This window comes from Falco rusticolus, chromosome Z (assembly GCF_015220075.1).
Source record: "Falco rusticolus isolate bFalRus1 chromosome Z, bFalRus1.pri, whole genome shotgun sequence".
Classification (NCBI taxonomy): Eukaryota; Metazoa; Chordata; class Aves; order Falconiformes; family Falconidae; genus Falco; species Falco rusticolus.
In genome coordinates, this window is record NC_051210.1 from 6,324,778 (window position 1) to 6,345,789 (window position 21,012).

Here is a 21,012-nt window from a genome sequence, read left to right on the forward strand (position 1 = left end):
CCAGAAGTGGAAAAGCTGAGAGCCCGAATGGAGAAGTACAACTGTGAATCAAGAGAAAAGACTGGGGCTGAGATGTATAAGATAGAGTCCCACTAAAAATATCTATATACATACATATATACATATGTATTTATAAACATTTGCCGTCATATTTTGAACCATAGTTGGGAGACAAGCAGCAAACATGAAAACAGTTTGTGGATCCCACTGGCATCTGTTTGGGTTGATCTGTATCCCTTGTTCTGGCTTCCCCACTTGTGAAAAAGGCTCCTATCCTGACTTCCATGGTATTTTTAACATGTACTCCCATGTTTTGAAACACCAGCTCTTTCCTAAGGAACTGTAATTGTTAGAATGTTGTTTAGGTATGTCTCATGCACTTTTCTAGAAACCATTATGGAAAGTGTAAACAAATGTGGGAAAAAATCCTTAATGTGTAAGGTGTTGCCTTCACGGGCACGCAGTGACCTGGTTCAGGAACGGCACGGCGGCCGACCCCTGGCCGTGCGGTCCATTAGCTCACAGACACCAATGTGGTGGATGGCAAATGGCGTTTATTGCTGAACGACGTGACACTATATAGCCTAGGTTTACAATGTCACTTCCGTCTGCTTACATCATAAACTAAAAGCTGTTGGCTACCTGGAGGGGGGCCCTATGTTTCCGTACAGCGCGAGATCTTCCAGCCGCCAGGCCCTACCTAGCAACCGTAAGGTACTGTAATTTGTTGTATCCCTTCAGTTTCTGCAAGTCTTTCTCCATCTCTGAGGATGTGGCGCAGCAAATATGTCTGTGCTCTCACATTTCTGTGAGTTTCCAACACCCGATGTAGTTAGGAAAACTCCCTTTATGCTCTGAAAGCTGCTGACAAGACTGGAAACCGTTCCATTATTGGGGTTAAGCTCCTGAGCACGAGCTATCGCTAGATGTGGCAACCGTAACTTGCGCATCCTTCTGCGATAAACAACCTGATGTCACGAGACCATGTGTCTTTTGTGTTTTTTAATGACCTATGGCAAATAGTTGGGCAGGGAAAAGCATTATTCTTGGGAGACGTGAGGTGTGGTTGACAAAGAGTGACACAAAATAAGCTGTAATGGTCAAGGATGAACTCACCAAAGGCAAGAGAAGGCAGGAAGACCTCGCTGGAAGTCGATACAGCCTGATTTTGCCTTCAAACTGAGAGTGTCCCAGTAGCTCTGTTCTGGTTGCGGTCTCAATATCATACAACAAAATGAGACTGTTCACTCCTAAGAAATATCATCGGCTTTCTTCCCAGGGAGAATAGTTGCATTTCTGATGACTGCCATGCACTAATAAAAGTTGAGTGATATTTGTAATCCTTTATTTTTTTTCATTCGAAGCATAGAAGCAATGATTCAATTTTAATCCTTCAGTTTTCCATTTCAGAAAACAGTTTCCATCTTTGTTTCAATTCAAAAAGTAGTCTTATTATTTGCATACAGAGTATATTTTATTACGATGTTTTTATCTCTGATATCTGTAACATTTTATTACTGTGTTAGGGACAGGTATCAGTGATGTATTTCTTTCTCACATGCAGCAATGCGAGATGGTGGTGCATTTCCTGCATTAAGTGTTATCATTGACAAAATGCACAAAACTGGCATGAATTGGCATTGAAGACACAGCAAGCTTAATTTTTTGAGTGCAAAAAGGCAGCCTATGCACTCTGCTTTGGGCTATTTTTGTTTTTATTTAAATCTTGTGATTTTTTTCTTTCCTTTGCAGTTCAGGAGGAATTATAACTGCATGTTCGGATCCTGTCCAGCTAAAATCGATGCCATAGAAATAGAGCTAAGCCTGGGTGCAGTATGGGCTCTTCAGACCTCAGACCAAACCTCACACCTTGCCAATCACAGGTCAATATTCGCAGGCAGACAGGCCAGAAGACCTAAGAACTGATTGTTGACTACACTGACAGATCACATTCATTACTTTTGTGGTGGTTAAGGCTGGTTTCTTTTTTCTTTAATAGACACAACAATTAATTTGGAATTCTGTACTGTTCGAATACAAAATCATGACCAACAGAAAAACTGAAGCATATTGTTACTGTCAATTGAGATGGGTTTTCTTCCATACTATGCTTGACAGTAGTTTATATCTTTTGCCAGAATGCTGCCAAAAATCTTTTTAGACCTTTCCATGTCTCTTTGTTGGAAAAGCATCGTAAGGGTTGGATGGCAGACAGAAATCTTCCCATATGCCCCGTAAGCTTTAATTTAGGAAAATTCAGGTTCTGACTCTATTTTTGCATTGCTTACTGTCTTGATCAAACAATCCTACCAGGTTCCAAAATATGATCACCTCAGAACCTTAATCAGGATGACTCAAGTTTGGGCTGGTTTTTTTTCATTCCTGTTCATTTTTAGCTACATGGCCTCATACTGACAGTGCTACAGGTAGCAAAAGGGAGCTAATTTAATTAAATAAAATTCAAAGAGATAGAATGGAGGAAACAAGACAGTTACAGTTCCCACTGCTGAGGAGAAGAGGGGGAAATGTGTTTTTCTGGTTAACAAAATACTGTTCAATATTCAACTTAAGGGAAAATAATGCTAATAGAAAGAGTAGACAATGACACCTAGTAACCAGCAGATTCTCTTCTGCTTCTCAAAAAACCTATGACCTATGACAGCTAGCCACTCTGTTACTTCACAAAATATTAATAAAGGGATTGCCACCACTTGTGGGGCTTTCTCTGATTAACAGTTGCCATCTTTTTAGTACAAGGCTTTAAAGAGAGGATTGATCTTCTCATGAGTGAGAAACTTCTTTCTTTCTCTGTCTGTTTTACTTATATTTGTGGCATACATGTTGCAGTCTGCCTTACGTGGCAAAATGCAGGTTAAATACTCATGTACAGGTAAATCTTGCACCTTGCCTCAACAAAAAAATCATTGGTTGGAGTGCTGAAAGCTCCTTTTCTTTGAGCCCCTGGGTCTGGAGCATTTTACTCAAATGAGTGTTTGTGCAATGGGAAGACAAAAGAGGGTGTGTGCCTGTGCATATTCGCTGAAATAAGGATTCACCTAACTCTCTAAGCAGCCTGCATTTGTATAAAAACCTGAAATTTTTGACTCTTTTACTTAATGGTTCCTTCATTTTTTCCTGAAGGGCTTTGTCGCTAACCTGGTTTCACCTGTGACAGCCACAGGTAAATCTCAGATTAAAATTTATGTTCCAATCTAAAATGGATCCTTTCTAATATTGCCCGAGGCTGCTTAGGTTATGAATTTTGTGGTGTGTTAGGATACTCTTCAGCGATAAGAAAAAAGCAGAGATTAGATATGTTCCAAGCTGTGTATATGTTCTCTCTTTCAAACAGCTGAGAGAAGCAGCCTTTAAAAGAATGCTTCAAATATTTTTTTCCTGAATTGATATGTGGTGTATTTCTTTCTTACACAAGGTGACAGCATGTGTGAGATGTAAAGACTAGTTTGCTCAGGCAATTACCCCTTGTTGATAGCAGATTATTTCCTCTGGCAAACTTGAAAATAACTTGTTGGTGTATAAGTTACTACTGTTCTGGGGATGCAGTAATTTACTCTCCTGTCTCTTTTATGAGCACATTTATTTTAATCAGTAGAGTTTGGAATGGCTCTTTTTCATCTAACTCCATTTCTTTTGGAGTTATGCACCCTCTTATAATGTAACAAAGGAGAGTGCATTTGCACACAGGAGAAAAGAGATTTGATGTATGGCAGAAGAGCATTCCTTATATAGGAAATCATATCCCATGCTCTTTTTCCGTGTAAAGAATGTAACATTCATTTTCTACAGCAGTGGCCCAAATTATTTTTCTGAATAAGGCAATGTTTCACTTCAGTGAGTTACTAGACATTATCACTCACAGCTGAGTACAGTGTCTCAGAAAACAGTGATCACATACAATTGGGCTATGGGATTGTGCCACAGAGAATCAAGACTTGATTTCTTCTGGTCTGTTTGCTTATTTTTGTTTCTTTTTCTCCTTTTTTCTTTTTCTCTTTTTTTTTACTTCAAAAGCTTTAAAAAAATGCATTTTGTGAAGTTTCTAATGAATGGGATATTTTGTAGAAAAGATCACATACCATAAATTAAAAGATACCTGTCAAACAAAATGCTTATTGTACACTTGAATGTGAAAACAGAAATGAAACTGAAAACTAAAACCCCCTGGCTGGAGAGGTTTCTTAATGTAGAGATATTTGGAATTTGATTCTACTATCTAAACCTCAAAAGTCATTTTGCTGAAGTATGTGGAGCTATTTCCGTGGCAAGGTAATATTTCAGCTGAGTGTAGCAGACACTGGCCTAAAGATGAAGTAAAAAAGTACCTCATAACAGTTTGCATAGCTTTGGCCAATATACAATTATAGCATAATTGATAAGATATTAACACCAAAACTATCACAGTACCTAGCTAAATACATCAATAATTGAAAACATTGCCAAACAAGCATGTTTTCAGTTCATGCTTAAAATTATGAGCCTTCCTTGAGGCATGTGAATAGCCCACATTAAAATTAATGGTACTTTTGTGAACATGACAGCATTTTAGAATAGAGAACAAGCATTATCATCCACCCTATGGGGCAACTGTTGCTAGATATTAAAATTTTTAGTAACCTCACTATGGCTGCGGACTCTTAACCTTTTTGTATGTATCGCATCTGACTTATGTTTCATTTGCTTGGTGCTGTCATCACCTCTGCTGATATTCTTTTTCATTCTGTTGAACAAAATCAGAATTTTTCTGCATGGCATGCTTAGAAAACAAGTACTAAAGCAAGATTTGCATCCATGTCCCTGTGCACTCTGGTGAAATATACTCTGCCCTTAATATGTTTTGTTTGCAGAAGTTACATTTGCTTTCCTGTGATATGTGACGTTCTTCTGAGATCTATTATGGTCGATTCATGATTCAATAGTCATATGCTGTACATTGGAGATATGATTAGTTCCCATAATTTGCCTTTTTCTCCCTAATGTTGCTGATACATGTCCTCCATTACTGGTTTGCCCTGATTCTGAGGGGAAAAAACTTAGATCTGTGCATATTTCTATTTATATCCCTTCTTGTTGGTAAGGTTGCTAGCTATTTCCCTGTCACAAAATGACCTGTTGATATTTCTTGATTCCAGGCAATGTCATCTGCTTAATTTTAATAGAGATTTCTGCAGGGTTTTCCCTAGGAATTCACATGCAAAGGTATGGCAGACAGTTTCTGATGAAAAGCTAGAGCTGGAATGTTCTAACATTCAAAAAGGTTGCATGCATTTTTATCTTTTTTTGCTGATCTTTCTCCACATTTTAACATTGTGGTCTGTGCTAGAACAGCCAGGCAGAAGTGCCAAAATATCAGAAGAAAAGGAATCGTCATGGTAGTGACTTAATCAATCCTGAAATATACCATGCAAAGATCTTATCATTTTTGGGCACACTGTTAAGAATTAAGAAATTTGAACAGACTATACAAAGCCTACAAAGTCATCCAAAGTCACTTTGATATTAACACAAGACCAGGAGAGTTTGAAATAGCGAAGAAAATCCTACAGGAACTTACACATTTGCTATGCATTCATGTCGGAGGTGTACAAGGGAGGAGTAAATGTTATAATAACAAGCTGGTTCTCATGGACATTATTTCTGAAATATCAAAAGGAAAACCAGGTAAATCCTATCAGCAGGGAACAGAGCTGCTTGCTGCAGCAGGCGCAGCGCTGAAGTGGCAGCTCACAGCTGAAAGGGAAATTGGTGTCAGGCTGAAACCAAGGAAGACCAGACTTTGAAGAAGAGTGACTGCCAAGTATGATCGACTTTCTCCTCACAGTGAGGGCAATGTGTGATGATAAACAACCAAAACTATTTATCACATTGAAATCCATGTGAAGTTCAATACAAACACTGAAATCTTCTGGAGTCTGTTCTGTTTGAGAGGCACTTGAGACACTCTTGTGACAGACTGCTTCACCAAGGACACTAAACAAAGATTATAACTGTGGGTTTGAAACAGACAAATAGCAAGAAAAAATTCCTTCAGAACTCTTGATGTACTCCAGTTTTAAAGATTATTTTCCTGGCCTACTCTAGGCCATATATTCTCCTTTTTTGAGCAAAACCCCACCAGAAGGTAAGCACAGGCATTGTGTGCTTGTGCAACCCTTGAAAAGTTTGATACATCATTACCTTCAGACCAGAAGGCTGGTACCTGTGGAAGGCAGGCAGCTAGCCTTTTTGATACAGCATGGTGCCCCCATTAATGCACAACTTTGAGTGGTACTTCCAGTTGCACTCAATTCAAACGTCATGTAGACCTTCAAGACCAGAGGTAAGATCTCACCTGACAATCTATTTGTCACCCCTCACTTGCTCAAAGCCTCTGGAAAAGACAGAACCCACAGATGGGAACTTCTGCTCATCAGGGCCGTGGTGGCTTACAGTGGAGATCACACAAGATTTTTGCAGCATGATGCTATGGAAGTATGACACAGCAAACAGCTGAATTTCACAGCTTTTGCAGTACCACGTCTACTTGAGTGGAGCAAAACTTCCACATAATCAGCTATCCAGAGTCTATCATTTGTCACGCGCTGAACAAAGCCCTTTTTCAATGGTGGGGAGCCAGTCGTCCTGCGTACAAAAGGGCTTTTTCATGTCCTTCTGTGTATAAATAGGTTAGTATGTCTTTAAATTGTTTGTGAGCCCTCTAGCTGTGCATTCAGTGCTGTAGGCAAGAAACAGTCAGAATACAAGAATAACTAGGGCCTGAACATTTGTGAATAACCCATCAAAGACATTTATTTGAAGCCTACTCAGTTGATGTTTTCTTGCATTTGGTAAAGGCATAAAGTGTGTAACATTTCTTTACTGATGCATATTGAGTAAGGCAGACAATCACCTTGTCTTCTCTCAGTAAAGAAGTGAATAGATCTCCCTCGCAGCAATTACAAATGTTTTTTGTGTGTATAATAGTCCTATGAGTAACAGTGCAATGAAGGATATGGTTACAGTTCGCACAATATTTTAAGTAGTATTTTTGCACCTCTTTGTGTGAGACTGTCCTAAGGTTCTGTACCCTGGGGGTCACTGGAAAACAAACAAAAGCAACAAAACCAAAACCCTCTCTGTATGAGCATTTTGCAAATCAGTGATGGATTTTACACTTTCATGCTATGTGCCAGACAGGGGAGAACGGACCAGCATGAGAGTCTGCAAGCAAGGCAGCAAAACAGCAAATGCAAGATGAGCATGGCCCTGGCAAAGCAGTGAGATCCAAGGCGGGGTGGCAGGCTCTATAGAACCATGATGTTTGAAAGAAGACTTTTTCTCTTCCTTGGAAACATACGACCTAGACAGAAAAGACTCGAGTCCTCTTTTCTTGTTTTCATTGGTCAAATATCCATGAACTGGTTTGCTTCCAAGCAAAACTTTGTTTCGTTTGGTCTCCCACATGGGAGCACCTACCACTGTGAGCATTGCTACTGTTGGCATAGACCCTGCAACAACTGAAGCACAAGAGAATCTTCCATTTCATCTGCAAGGAAGCATTTAACCTCAAAGTGTCAAGCACACTTCATTTATGTAAGCAGAAGATGAGTGTAGAGTTAAATACACTTAAAATAGCAACTTCTAGATATCACTGAGAGGACAACATTAAAGCTTGTCCTCTTTGCATTTCTTTTACAGATTTTTGTCTTCTGTCAGTAGCCTAATTGTACTTTGCAAACCTTCAGCAGACTCAGTGCCTGATCACTTTGAATGGCCTGAGCTCTTAAAGTCTTTTCCATGAGCAGATCCTTAGAGGAAGCCAAATGTATTTGCTGAGCTCATGAAGACTCCAGAGAGGTCACTGCTTGCAGCTGGCAATTTGAGACAAAAAACTCTCTGAGATAGGATGTAAACCCCCCCTTGTTTTCATTTGGAGAAGTCAGAAGTGTTCTCAGGCAGTAAGCCTCACCAATAAGTCCAAAACACAGAATGACATCAAAACACAGTCTCACTTGGAAAAAATAAACTGGAATCACTTATCCAGGTCAACACTATCCTTTGGAGTAGCAAGAATATTTCTAGACTAAAGCAGGCAGGAAAATATCAGACCCAAAGGGAAACTGAACTGGTCTACAGGAATATTTTCTTTGGCACCCAAAAGTTTTTTGGAAGGGTTGTACTTAAGACCCATCCAAAGCAAGTAACTCACCGTCCTCTTGCCACCTGCCTGGGATCCGCTGTGCTGGTGACGAGCGGCAGTGCTTGGCTCTGAGGACCCGTTGGTAAAGGGGAGCTGGAGCCAAAGTTAGCGTGGAGGCAGCATTTTAAGTGCTTTTGTGAATTATTGTCAAGGGTGTAAACAATCTTCTCATGGTCTCTCTCCATTCCTTACAAATAAAGTGTTTTAAAGAGATAATGTTCCATGCATTAATACTTAGGCTTTTTAGTGCCTACTATTACCTGTGGCTCAGGTTCTCTGAAGCCTCAATTGACTGTTTAATTATTACTCATAAAGCTTTCATAGATAAGTGTTTCCCAGTATTTGAAGCTGACGCAGGAGGATGATGATGAACACCCGCTTCCACTTATAAGCACCACTGCACATCAGACTGGGACGACGCTAAACGGGATTTTGTTTCTCTGCTACCTATCTGCTGTGTGGTCCTCTTGAAGCCATTTGACTTCAGTCTTCTGTGTGCCACACCAATCCTGACCAGAAAGTTACTATAGCAGCTGCTGCAACTGCTTTGCTAGGTGTTGCTTTAGATGCTCCAACTTGGGATGGTGCGACCACAAAACAAGTAAGTCTTGTGGATTTCTTGCTGTGTTTGCTGTAATTATGACTATAGAATAATAGGTTCTTTGTGAATATTATAGCCACGCTTGTGTGCAAATATAAAAACATATGCAGCACGTCTATTTCATATATGCACATTTACGTGTATGTACAGATTTCTACCTCCGTGTTTGTTTATGGAGCTATATATGTAGAAGCAGTTAGTACCACTATATTGGGGATTCGAGTAACCTTTGTATAATACACAAGAAATTAAAGCAAATATCATGCTACTCTGTGTAGTTCCCTTACCCTTTCAAAACAAGCCTCATGATGAAGGCAATACTTAGCTAATTAATTATGTTTTGTCCTTGTTGCCAGTTTTAACCTACAGCATTGTCTTAGGCAGTATACCAAGACCTGAAAGATAATGACAGATGCATTGTGACATTCCCAGTGCAAATCATGTTACAGTCCTCCTAGTACTAATTTTGCCAGCCAAAGCAAAGGTAATGCTTCTAAATAATAGCTAAGCAAAACCATTATAGCACATTACTAGCAGGTATGGAGGGCTCCTATGGCTCATTTATAACAATGAGAAGCTGCAGAGCTGTTATCTTTATCAGAACGATTTTCTCTGGTTTGTGATTTGTGACACCAGCAAACAAGCAATCCTGCACACAGCCTCGGCACCAGCAGCAGTTCAGGATCAATGTGGGTGTTAATGACATTGTGAGTAGATAAATACAGGGGCAGGAATCCAAATCCCACAACAGCCCTCTTGCAGTTAATGCCATCTCTGCAAATGGCATATTCTTGGAGCGAGTCCAGGAGCCGTGGTCACAAGATGAACTTTCCCTGACTTTGCGATGCATTAACATCCAGCGCACCCAGGGACCGGCAGCCGCTCCTTATGAATCACTCAGAGGCCCCTACATGTATTTTCTGAATAAGTGTCAGCAAACGTGTTCTGCCCACGCTAAAGAGTACAATTGTTTAACACTTTGTCAGGCAGTTACTGTGGGTTGTATCAACACATGAGGATGTGTCTTTTATAATTTAGTTGGAATGGATTTTTGACCCATGAATCAATGAACGGGTTGTAGACTGAGTAGTGTTTGCTTCCTGAAAGGCTGTATGATATCAGCAAGGTCAGTTTACTGTCTGTCTTTTTTTTTTTTCAATCAGGAAAAAAAATACTTAAGGGGCATTTAACATATTTTGACAAGGTGACCCACAATTATCCATTAGTGTTGCATTTGTCTAAGCCCTTCTGCATTGATATGCAAGGACCATGTAACAGTTCATTGATGTCCCACTTGGGGGTGGGGAATAAGGCAAGTGGGACTTCTCCAAGGTCTTTCACAGCCAGAATGCATCTAGCTTTTGCCATATTGATTAAACATTTGGATAGTTAATCAACACAACTAAGCCCTTTTAACCTACCATGTGCTGTATACAAAAAAGGGAGCCACAAGGATGCAATTTTTATTTTCAAATTCAAGATAAAACCATATCTTAGTAGACAATAAGGACATAGAAGATATTCTGGGTTTGACCTGGTCCCCGATTCAAACACCAAGCTGCAATACAACCTTGAGGTGTTAAGCGGAGGCAGTGTTTGCTGACTCCTGCAGGTTGTGCCTAGAGCAATGATAAACTGCACTTCCACTGAAGAAGGCAATATCTATTTATTTATTTATTTGTTTGTTTTCCTCATGCTGGAGAGAAGCTAAAGCTATTCAGATTCCTACTTCTACTGCATCTGTGAGATGGGGTATTCTGGGGGTCATTAAAGTCATTTCACTGCTATCTCTGCTTCTGTCACTGCACGACCTCCAAAGGATCAGAAACAGAGAGGTATTCTTAGATGCAGTAAAATCTCGTAATTGTGCTGGTTTCGAAGGACCCAGAGGATGTATGCCAGCTGGGCATATGACGAGAGGGGCTTTTGGTATCTGGGGGAGCCTGCAAAGCAGTCCCCTCGTCTGTCGCTGGCCCCCCACCAGATGGGAAGTAGTGTGACTTGAGCCAGCTGTGGACGACACCAGTTGGTGAACAGCCTGGCCGAGAGGGAGGACCACAGGTCCCTTTCCTACCTGAACCATTATTATAGGATCACGTCTGCAAACCTTCCCATTGCGTTAAGGTTTTATTGCAACTGTAAGTGCCAGCTCCCATTTCTCATCAAACACCATTTCAAAGTAGCTCATAACTCTGCAAATAAGCTCTCCTCCAGGTATGCATCTGGGTGTGTGTGTGGGGGGGGGGGGGGGGGGGGTCACTTTTTGGCACCCTTGGTTTGAATACAGAAGATATAACACCAGAGTCTCTGTAAATGAACTTGACCGAGAGGAAGGTTAATAGAGCAGGGGGGCAGAGGAAAATTGCAAAATAAATGTCAAGATATTGCTACAAGTCTGTTTAAATTATTTTAACTGAGAAGCCGAGTAAACAGTTTTTCATTATGTCATATATTAAGCACTAACGTGCGACTCTGCAGAGTAAGTGCCTGATAACACACTTGTTCAATTGGAATAACTTGCATAGAAAAGTACGTGGGGAAGATGGAAGATGGAGAAAAAAACCTGCTGTTTTGGTCCTGTGGTTTGCCTATGTCAGAAGTGTTTTGCAAGTGTGGCCAAGCTGTACACCAAAGACAAACTAAACCCAAACAGACTTGGGTTGTAATTTCCTCTCCTTAGCGGGGTGGTGGCCACGCATCAGTAAAGCACATTATAAGAAAGAAATAAATGGCCCAAATGTAATTCTGACTATACGTGGAAGGGCTCATGTGACTATAAAAAGCAGGTATCTTGTTAGCAGGCAGTGTTGACCCTGTTAATAGAGCTGAATTTCCAAGAATGCCTGCTGTGAACTAAACTTTAACCAGTGGCTGATCTATGCGTTTGTTTAGCTGGCAGAAGATCTTTAACTTCTCTCTGGTTAAGCTACCTTCTTGAGAATTATTGGGCAATTTGTTGAAACTGACCCAAAATCTGAGCTACGTTTGTGGAGTCAAACACAGGGAAAAACTGTTCTGCTTTGCTCCATGTCTTCCCATCCTTTTCACTCCACCATTTTTATCACAGGGATGTATCTTGCCTTCTGTCCTTGGCAATGCTGAACTGAGCATGGAGAATATTTCTTTACAGCTGCCCACTAAAGTTCTGTAAATTTCAGTGTTGCCCAAAACAAGTCCAAGCAAGAACTTTAGGAAATTTTCCGGTAATAATCCTGTAAATAATTCTCATTTTAGCTGTTGATTTTAGATTTTCTGTTCACAGAAGTGAAGGTGTGAATCATCCCGACATGAGTTTTTAAAAATAATTTATTAAAAAAATTAACTGTAATCTCTGATCTTTGCACTCCTACATTATTTATCAGTCAAATGGTTGTGAAAACTGTTAATTGCAGTTCATGACGCTTAACAGTTTGTGACGTTACTGGACGCAAAGAAAATGGAAAAAAAAAAAAAGTATCCTGATACTTGAATAAATGAGAATGAGTTTTAATTATTTTATTTTATCATTTTATTTGGTTATTTTAGTTAATAAATTAATAGATTCTATTTATGTATAAATAAATACATTTTGTTGTCTATTTTATTATTATTTGTTTAGTTTAGTTTAGTATCTATCTGAGCTTCAGTTTCCAGTCCATGTTATCCAGATCCTGAACATAAAAGTTGGTGGGTACCTCTTAAAACTACCTGGAGCTCTGTAAATTTCCTCCAAAACAGAGTTCCCATTAGATTGGCATCCGTTACAGAACATCAAGCTCGTACAGCTTAAGCTGTCAAGTGTCACATAATTAACACTGGGAGTCATAATAAGGCAGTTTAATAATTTGATTTACTAAAAAAAAATAATAAATCCCCAAAGTCAATGCGCTAAACCATAACTGAGGGTAATTAACTCAAATGTTTTCATCTGCCTTTCCTCCTAAGTCAGAGGTGGTGGGAACAGTGTCGAGTCCAGGAGGAACCCACCAGTGGCACTGACAGCCACAACTACCCCAGCTTCAGAAGATTTCCAGCACTCACACCGGCTCTGAAGTTTGGCTCTAAGCCTTCCAGAGCTACCACCCCTTTCTTATTTACAAGGCAGTAAGCTCTTTTGAACTATGGCCAGCTTTTATAACTTCTTTGCTGTAGAGAACCTTGGTGCTCCTTCTCGATGATGGTGCTCCTTCTCAATGACAGAGACAGATGCATTGAAGGGCCTTACAGCTCCGTATTCCCAATTCATTCAGATCAGAAAGAAAATAAAAGGACCCTGGTTCCATCCCTCTTTTCCACTTTTAATAGAATTTATCCAACAGCCACCACTATCATTGAATATATTGGTACATCATCTAATTTCCTGTAGCTGAACCGATCAAAAATTATAAATGAAATGAAAGGCATGTTCCATCACATTAAAAAGTATATTTTGGGCAAAAGTGAAACTGTTTTTAAATAGTGTAACATTATGGAATGGCATGAGAAGCAGAACTAAAAAGGAAAAAGAAATAACATCATCAATATTACATCTTTTAATTCACAGTTAATGCATTTGTTTTCTGAACTGGTGGAGTCTAAATGTCAAATCAACCACTTTTAATTAAAAGTCATATTACTCTTTATCTTATACAAAAGACCAGTGTTAACTTCCCCATTTATTTTGCAATTTCCAGTTATTTAAAGAACATGCTGTCATTTAGGATTGTATTAAAATATTCAAAAAATATCTCAACATCAAAATCCTTTTAATGGCTTGCAAATGACTGAAATGTTTTTCAGATTCACTTGTGGGGTTTTTTCAAGGGAACCAATGATTCTTTTAGCAGGTAGTTACTGATTTTTTCTGGCTTGTGAAATGAAAATACATCTCCTCTGCTTCCCATTTTTCACAGATATATTGTACTCTTTCATTCACAACTTCCCCACGGCAATGTTCAGTATTTTAATCACAGGTGGAAAGAGAGAGATGGTAAGAAAATTTTGCATAACAAGTTTATTAATAAAAGGGTCTTCACTCATGTTCACATGTAAATAGATAGTTTAATAAAGATGTTTCTGCTAGTGACATTGTTGTCAATGAGAGCTGCACGGTAATCCTAGAGGAAAGCATGCTTGGCACCGTACAGAATGCTATCTCAAGGGCTGCTCGTGAAATCTGTGAAATAACAGTCTTTACTTCGTGTATATAAGCCAGTATTAGGGAGGCTGACTGGTGAGCAGCAAGTTATCACCAGCATAAAGTTCAATGTTGCCTTAACTGTGTCCCAAACTAATTAAAACTGGCTTTCTTTCCTATTTATTTACTGTCTTCACACACAGAGCATTTTGCTAGAATATCCTCCCACCCTAAACACTGTGTTCGTATCCTTTAACTAATTATTGCCAGAACTGGGGAGAAAATACTCTGGGCAACATATTGGGGGAAGAAGAGGTCGTTCGGCATACTCTGAGGAGTTTGGTATTTTCGTCACCACTAAAATCAGAGCCTGTCATGGACAAACAAGAATACATATGCTCAGAGGGCTTTTAAGTTTTCACAGTGCTATGGTTCTGTGCCTGGTATGTGATGCTCAGTAAAACCAACTTCTTAAACACACCCACACGAGCACACAAAAAAAAAAAAAAAACAAAAGAAAAAGAAAAAAAAAAGAAGAGGACCTTCTGTGTATTATTATATGGAAGTGATGAGTATTATGACTATATAATTCAGGTGTGTTTGTGAATGCATATACGCAGAAATGTAATATGTGTGGGTGTTTGTACATTAGAGAGCATTAAACTTTAAATCACTCCACGATTTTATACATGCTATATATCAGAGTTATTAGAAACATAGCTCCCAAAAATCTCTCTTCCATTATTTCTACAGTAGTGAAATGAAGTTCTTTGAAAAACAATGACAAATGATTTATACTACCCAAAGATAAAACTGAAAACAAAGGATTAACTATGCTGTGTAAATTATAATTATAGTTGTAATTGGTTAAAATGAATGTGTAATAAAAACCTGAAAGGATGTGTAAACAGAAAGTGAATTTTGGTAATGAATCAATAGATGATGATGTATTCATAATTCTGTTTTCCTTTTTTCTTCTAATTATAAATGGCAAAGAATCATCTAATATTAATAAGATATGCATAATGCAAACACTGTTTTTAAAGTTGGAATCTTTTTTATGACTGGATTAACAGAAAATGTTTCACAAATATTTGTTTGCATTTTTAATGTTTGGTAACTCTAATTCCTTACTCGAAATAAAAGTTTAATGCTCGAGATACTTCACGGTCACAGGTGAAAAAGTATAACTGGAAAACAAGAAAAAACTGCCACATCCTCATTTATGGGCTCTGACTGCTGGGAAAGCAGCAATTCAGCAGAAAACTGTTCCTCACTTTCCTCCCATTGCCCAAAGACCGCTGCATCTGTATAGAAGCCATCAAACCTGGAAAGTAACTGCTTCCCAACAGCTCCCTTTCACAGCTTAGCTAATTAACGGCAGCCACCATCAATTTGGATTACCTAACGGGCGTGCCATCCACCACTGGAGGAGAACAACCTCTCCACTGGAGCAAGACCCATCCGGGCTCGCTGGAGGCTTTTGGGCACTCTGGGCCACGCCAGCGAGGTGATGTGCCCTGATGTGCCTGGCTGGATGCACCCGTGGCCCGACAGCAACCTACTATAAAATCACCAACTTGCTTTTCAATTTTTAGTGATGCTGTGTCACAGCACTTGTTGCACTTGTTGTGGCAACACCACATGGGAGGTCAGGAGGACGGTGTGCTGGAGGACGCATACCTACAGGCTGGAGGGACCACCCCAGCTCCCCCGGGGTTACAAGCTCAGCACCTGTCGAGAGACAGCGAGGAGATGAACAAAGGGAGAAAAGGCGACTGCCAGTTGTCTTTGGGGAAAAAAAATCATATTTTTAACATTATAAACATGGTCTCAGCCTAATGGCATGTGCAATAACATTTCTCTAGCTGCTTTTTGGCAACTTGTTCTGAAGTTTTCCTTGCGAATAACTAATTTGTGTGTGCGAATGTGCAGTCAGCTAAACGCTGAGTGTGTGATTGCAAAATTGTCTGTATGGCAATGCATAAAAAATTAATCATTTAAATATCTTTTGTGAAAAATATCATCATCGTTACTGAACACTAGGAAGCTATTTGTATGAACATATTTTAAATTGGTAAGTCATTGATTTCTATTTAATGCTCTTTGCTACTGTCTGTGAAGTTAAGGAGTTTTATATCGTGCCGAAGTGGAAAGATTTATATAATAACCGTTAAAGAAATAGACCAATGTCGGTTTAGAGACTGGTATTCAAACATTTGTCTTTTAGAGTTTTTTCCCGAAAATGAACTTTTATTAACTCAGGAAAAACAGCTAGCAATACAAGAATGTTGTTGCACCTTTGAATATCTTTCATTTTATCACTTTTAATGCATCTTTAATATTTAACATTCATCTTATTATAGACAGAAATCATGAGATGCATGCGCGGTTTCCACACAGTTTTAAAGTTCAATGCACAGTCACAATTCTGAGGGGAGATTTCACACATTTATGAAAAATAAGGCATTTTTGCAGTAAAGTTGCAAAGTGTGAAAGAATTCTTGTTTTATCTGCCTTACTTATCATGTTTATGAGTTATTTTGCCTGGAAGTAAATTGACAAGTTGTCAATGAACAATAGACACTGCTTCAGCTAGGCTTTTCACAGGTTCGGATGCCTTTGGGCAAAAGGGCTAAATCTGCAGTTTGCAATCTAGCATATGGAGTACAGAAAAAAGTGGCAATGGGGTGAGAGACATTTACCGAGAAATTCATGTGGCTGCTGATCTCTAACCAACCCATTTGTTCTGGGGTTTATGAATTCATGTATAAGCACTCTACCCTCGCCATTAGAGAAGGGGATTTCAGTTTACAAGTAATGACCCAATTCCATTTATTCCTGAAGTACTGCTGATCTGCTCTATCAAAATAAATACTTTTATTTTTCACCACAAGCAATGGCACCTGCATCTTTAATAACAAGGCTGTCTTTAGAGCAGCTTCATATGTGGTTTCTGCAGATTCCTGTATTTTGTTACAAGAATTGCACTATAATGCTCTAATTAGCACAAATCTTCATATCTTTATCCCTACCCTCATTATAAGCGCACCCTCTTGAGGTGTCAAGCATGTTGTACACTTTGCAATGAGATGAAGACGATTTCAAATTTGTATACTGTAGTAGGGGAAACATCATTCTCATTTCCTTTACATGATGTTGTATTTTTCAAGAGACCTTAATGCACAGGGGTGAAAAATGTGATGCCAAAAGTTCTTCCAGTTTCCAGATACTCTTCAAACAAATCATATGTGGTTAAAAGAATGAAGGGAGAGCTCGGAATTTCCCTCTACTGCAGCTGGAGTGTATCTATAATACCTGCCTTCTCTTGACTTTTCCAATTGCTGAAGCTATTAAGGTGCAGAACCCACAAAATGCACACTGTTTACCTGGCCAGAGACAATTTCTATTACTTTATAGATATTTGCTACCCATGCGTTCAATGCAGTATTTTTAAAAGGAGCTGTGAGAAATGCTGAACTCTTTTGCTAGGAAATATTTATGCAGTTATGTAGTTTAGGAGCATTACAGTTGGCAATTAGCATAAGAAATAATACTATGAGCAGTAAAAGTGATGATAAATGACTCATGAAAGGACACTAAATTAGACTGGTTACCGCACTTAATTAAGAGGCAACTGTGCTACTTGCTTGATGTCAGTATCTTACATCTGACAAAAAGGCTAAGTAGCCTATTTTAGTTATTATCACGGCCAAAGAAAGTACAACTAAAGCAAGGAGGGTTGCGAATCATAAATACATCACATCATGTAATTCACAAGTCAACCTGAGGAAAATAATGAATGCATTATGTTTTAATGACTTACAAACTCTTCAATTATTAATGATCATGCAGACTATTTTGGCTACTGTATTGGAATATTATTTAGATTTTAATTATCTGCATGCAGCAGTGAAGCACGTTTTCCAAGCTCTGTGATTTGCGTGCCAGTTTTGGCTGATAGAAAGGCAAAAAGATTACAACCGGTTCCATTGTTAACTGAGTTATTTAAATACAAGGAAGAAAAAAAAAGAGATGATCACAAGAAAAATTCCAGAAAGGTTTCTGCTGGAGGTTGCCTATATTGTGCCAGCTACAAAGAACTGGGTTTCATGTGCTGTAATAGTTGTAGAATACCAGGCTGCCTTTCAGAATTCTGCCTCTTCACTAAGCTTTTGTGAAAATGACACTGATCCTAAACCTGAACATATGCTGATCATAAAAGTGAGCACTATATTTCTTCCAAAACAGGTTGAATCACTCTCAGTAGAAGAGAAGAGTGGCAACGTGAAAACTCATTTGTGAAAATTGTCTAGATTTAAAGTGGACGGTCATCTTTGAAGTGACTGAAGGTGTACAGCCGTTGCTGTGAATGCCCTCCTTGTTTTCTGTGGTTAACAGACACATTTTCCTCTTCAAAATAACTTCTTTTGCTCCTGTAGCAATGCTGAATGCTCCTTCAAACAAAAAAAAAGAAAGTTCCTAACTTTAATAAAGACAGGAAACAACCACATTTGTTAAGAGTCAAGAAGTCTGAGATGGTCAATGTGATTATTGTCCGTGCCATCCAAACTCTGAGCTGTGTTGAGAGCCCTGCTAGGCCGTGCAGGGCTGCAGAGAGTAAGGCTTAGAGACTGGCAAGGACCAGCTAAGGAAGGAACACCCTTTGCAGTGACACATCTCAAGAGCCAGAGTACCACAAGGATTATTCTCCCCCAGCAGAGCAGTTATCTCATGGAAAGATAACCTCTCCCAACTCCAGGACAGTGCTGCTCCTCCAGGCAGTGATAAATTGAAACTAGGTGTCTAGGCAATTACTAGCAAGCTAGCACATCAGCATCCCACCAGCTCATTTTTCTCTCAATAGCTCCTGCTCTTCCAGCTCTTCAGGATGCGGCTTTGCAGCTTGATGTCATGATGCAAAGTAAGGTTGGAGCCTGTTTGTGATAATAAAGCAACCTACTAATTGCAGTAGTTTTGAAGATGCTTCTTATGTCTTATTTGTGTATTAATAAACCAAATTTATCCAACTTTAATTTGCTCCTGCTTAGGACTTCATACCTTAGTTCCTTGTAAAGGCTCAGTGGGAATGAAGTGCATTTCACCCAAAGCCATTTGCTCCAAAACATGGTCAAACATAAATTGGAGATTTTTGTGGAAAAGGACTTCTTTATTTTTAATTTTCTGCTGTCCTTCATACATGATCATCTTCAAGTAGCTTTGTAAGATTAGCAGATAAAATGTAACAGCTTTACACACAGTATTTAAACATACTGAGGTTTACTTTTTGCTTTATAAATCAAGACAGAAATGCTCTTTAAACTATTAGTAATACTGCTGTTACACATCCTGCAACAAGTGCAGAAATAAATTATTTCCTGGCCTAGACACTACATACCTATAGAGAGAAAAAATAAGATTAGTAAAGCAGTAATAATCTCTTTAAACTGGATTCCTGCAGATTAAAATGGAAATAGACATAATTATGTTGTACTGAACGATCGCCACATGGATGCTCCATCCTTTTCCTGCGTGTCAGCTGACAACTTCTCAAACCCACCAGAAAGACCTGTCTTGTTACAGTTGTTTTCTTATGCCTTGGCTAAGTTTTCCTTAATTATTTCTCCAATTCTGTCAGCAGTGTTATTGTCCCACTAGTTTAAAGGTTAAACAAAGCACCAAACCTGTCAAAGTGAGTGAAACCAACTGGTGAAGAGCTATCAGAAAGTAATCAGTGCTAATAGGTACATAATGGCTAACAGTGAGCTGTTTGCACTGAGATACATCACAGCAGACAGAACACAGACCTTACTGAAATCGCACTTAAAGAAAACATGGAGTACCACGGCCAGCTTGTAGCTGAAAACAAGATGAGAAATACCGGGGCGGGGGGGGGTGGGGGGGGTGGGGGGAGGAGTTCCCCCTCTCTCCAAAGGGCTTCAAACCTACATACACTTTCAAAAACAGCGGGTACGGCAGTTGCTTAGGCTTTGCTACATCTCGAGTTCGTTGCAGGGCTTTTCTTCCATCGCACGTTTTGACACATGAGGTTAAAAACATGAAAAAAGTGTTGGTAGAGTTTCAGTGAGATAAAAGGGCAAGTGTCAAAAATACCCATTTTAAGGCATTTAACCTTTCCCTGCATTTTTCTAAAATAGTTTGAAGAAGCTGCCAAAAATGTTTCACAAGCCCTTTTTCATCTTTTTTTTTTTTCTTCTGAAGATAAATTGTGTAGCTCATTAGCAGTTCCTTGGAATCATATGCAAAATATAACTGCTGGCAGTGATTTTTTTTATTATTTTTTTTTTTACTGCATTGTCACACAAATATATGTTGTAAGAAGTGCTTGCAAAGATTAGTTTTCAGCACTTGGAGCCAGATCCTGCAAGAAGTTGAGACTTGCAAGGTGTTGGATAGTGTTAATTTAATGAAACCATTGCAAAGTGAGCAGCCTAGCACTGTGCACAAATAAGTACTCAGCTTGTTGTGTGGTAAGACTGGTTTTGTTTTGAATTCGTCTAGAGCTGCTTATGATAGAGGAGTAAGTTCATTGCAGCAGCCATCCCTATACACATAACAGACATTTCTTCCCCCTTCAGCAGGAGAGGGCAAAGGAGATGTTAAAACTTTCCTTTTTGCAAGCTTAGAGCTGTGTTACCTGCTACCACACAGCACACTGCACCAGAACCTTGGCTGTCTTCCAAGTGGCATATTTTGGTATGGATCAACTGTTTTCCAAGAAATTTAAAGCATCTTTCAGGCAAAGTAGGGGTAATTTTATTTCAACTTTGTGCATGTAGAATCAATGACCTAGAAGTTCTCACTGCTTACTCCTCACCTCTGCTGACAAGAATGAACTCAATACCTTGGAAAAAATTAATCTCTTTATGAAATTTCTGCCACTCCTGCTCCTGAATGTAAGCAGAATTGTTGAACTATTTCTGGGGTTTATTTCCCGTAACTCTAGAAGGGAATCTTCTGGCTCACTGGTACTTTATAATAGTGATATTGGTTATTTCAGCTTTATTTTGGAAAAAAATGTTAATCAATAATGGTAACTGAAAAAGTAATAGACAACAGAGACTTTTACTCAGTTTATATGTATTCATCATGTAAAGC

At 39.1% G+C, this 21,012-nt stretch overlaps 1 long non-coding RNA gene across 1 annotated transcript; it reads left to right on the forward strand.

Annotated features, from left to right (window-relative positions):
* The first annotated feature begins 440 nt into the window (after nt 1–440).
* LOC119141567 lies at nt 441–20,428 on the forward strand. The gene is made up of 3 exons (XR_005101959.1): nt 441–709; nt 13,813–13,815; nt 20,418–20,428. It is a non-coding gene; the product is annotated as an uncharacterized LOC119141567 (long non-coding RNA).
* The last annotated feature ends 584 nt before the right edge of the window (nt 20,429–21,012 follow it).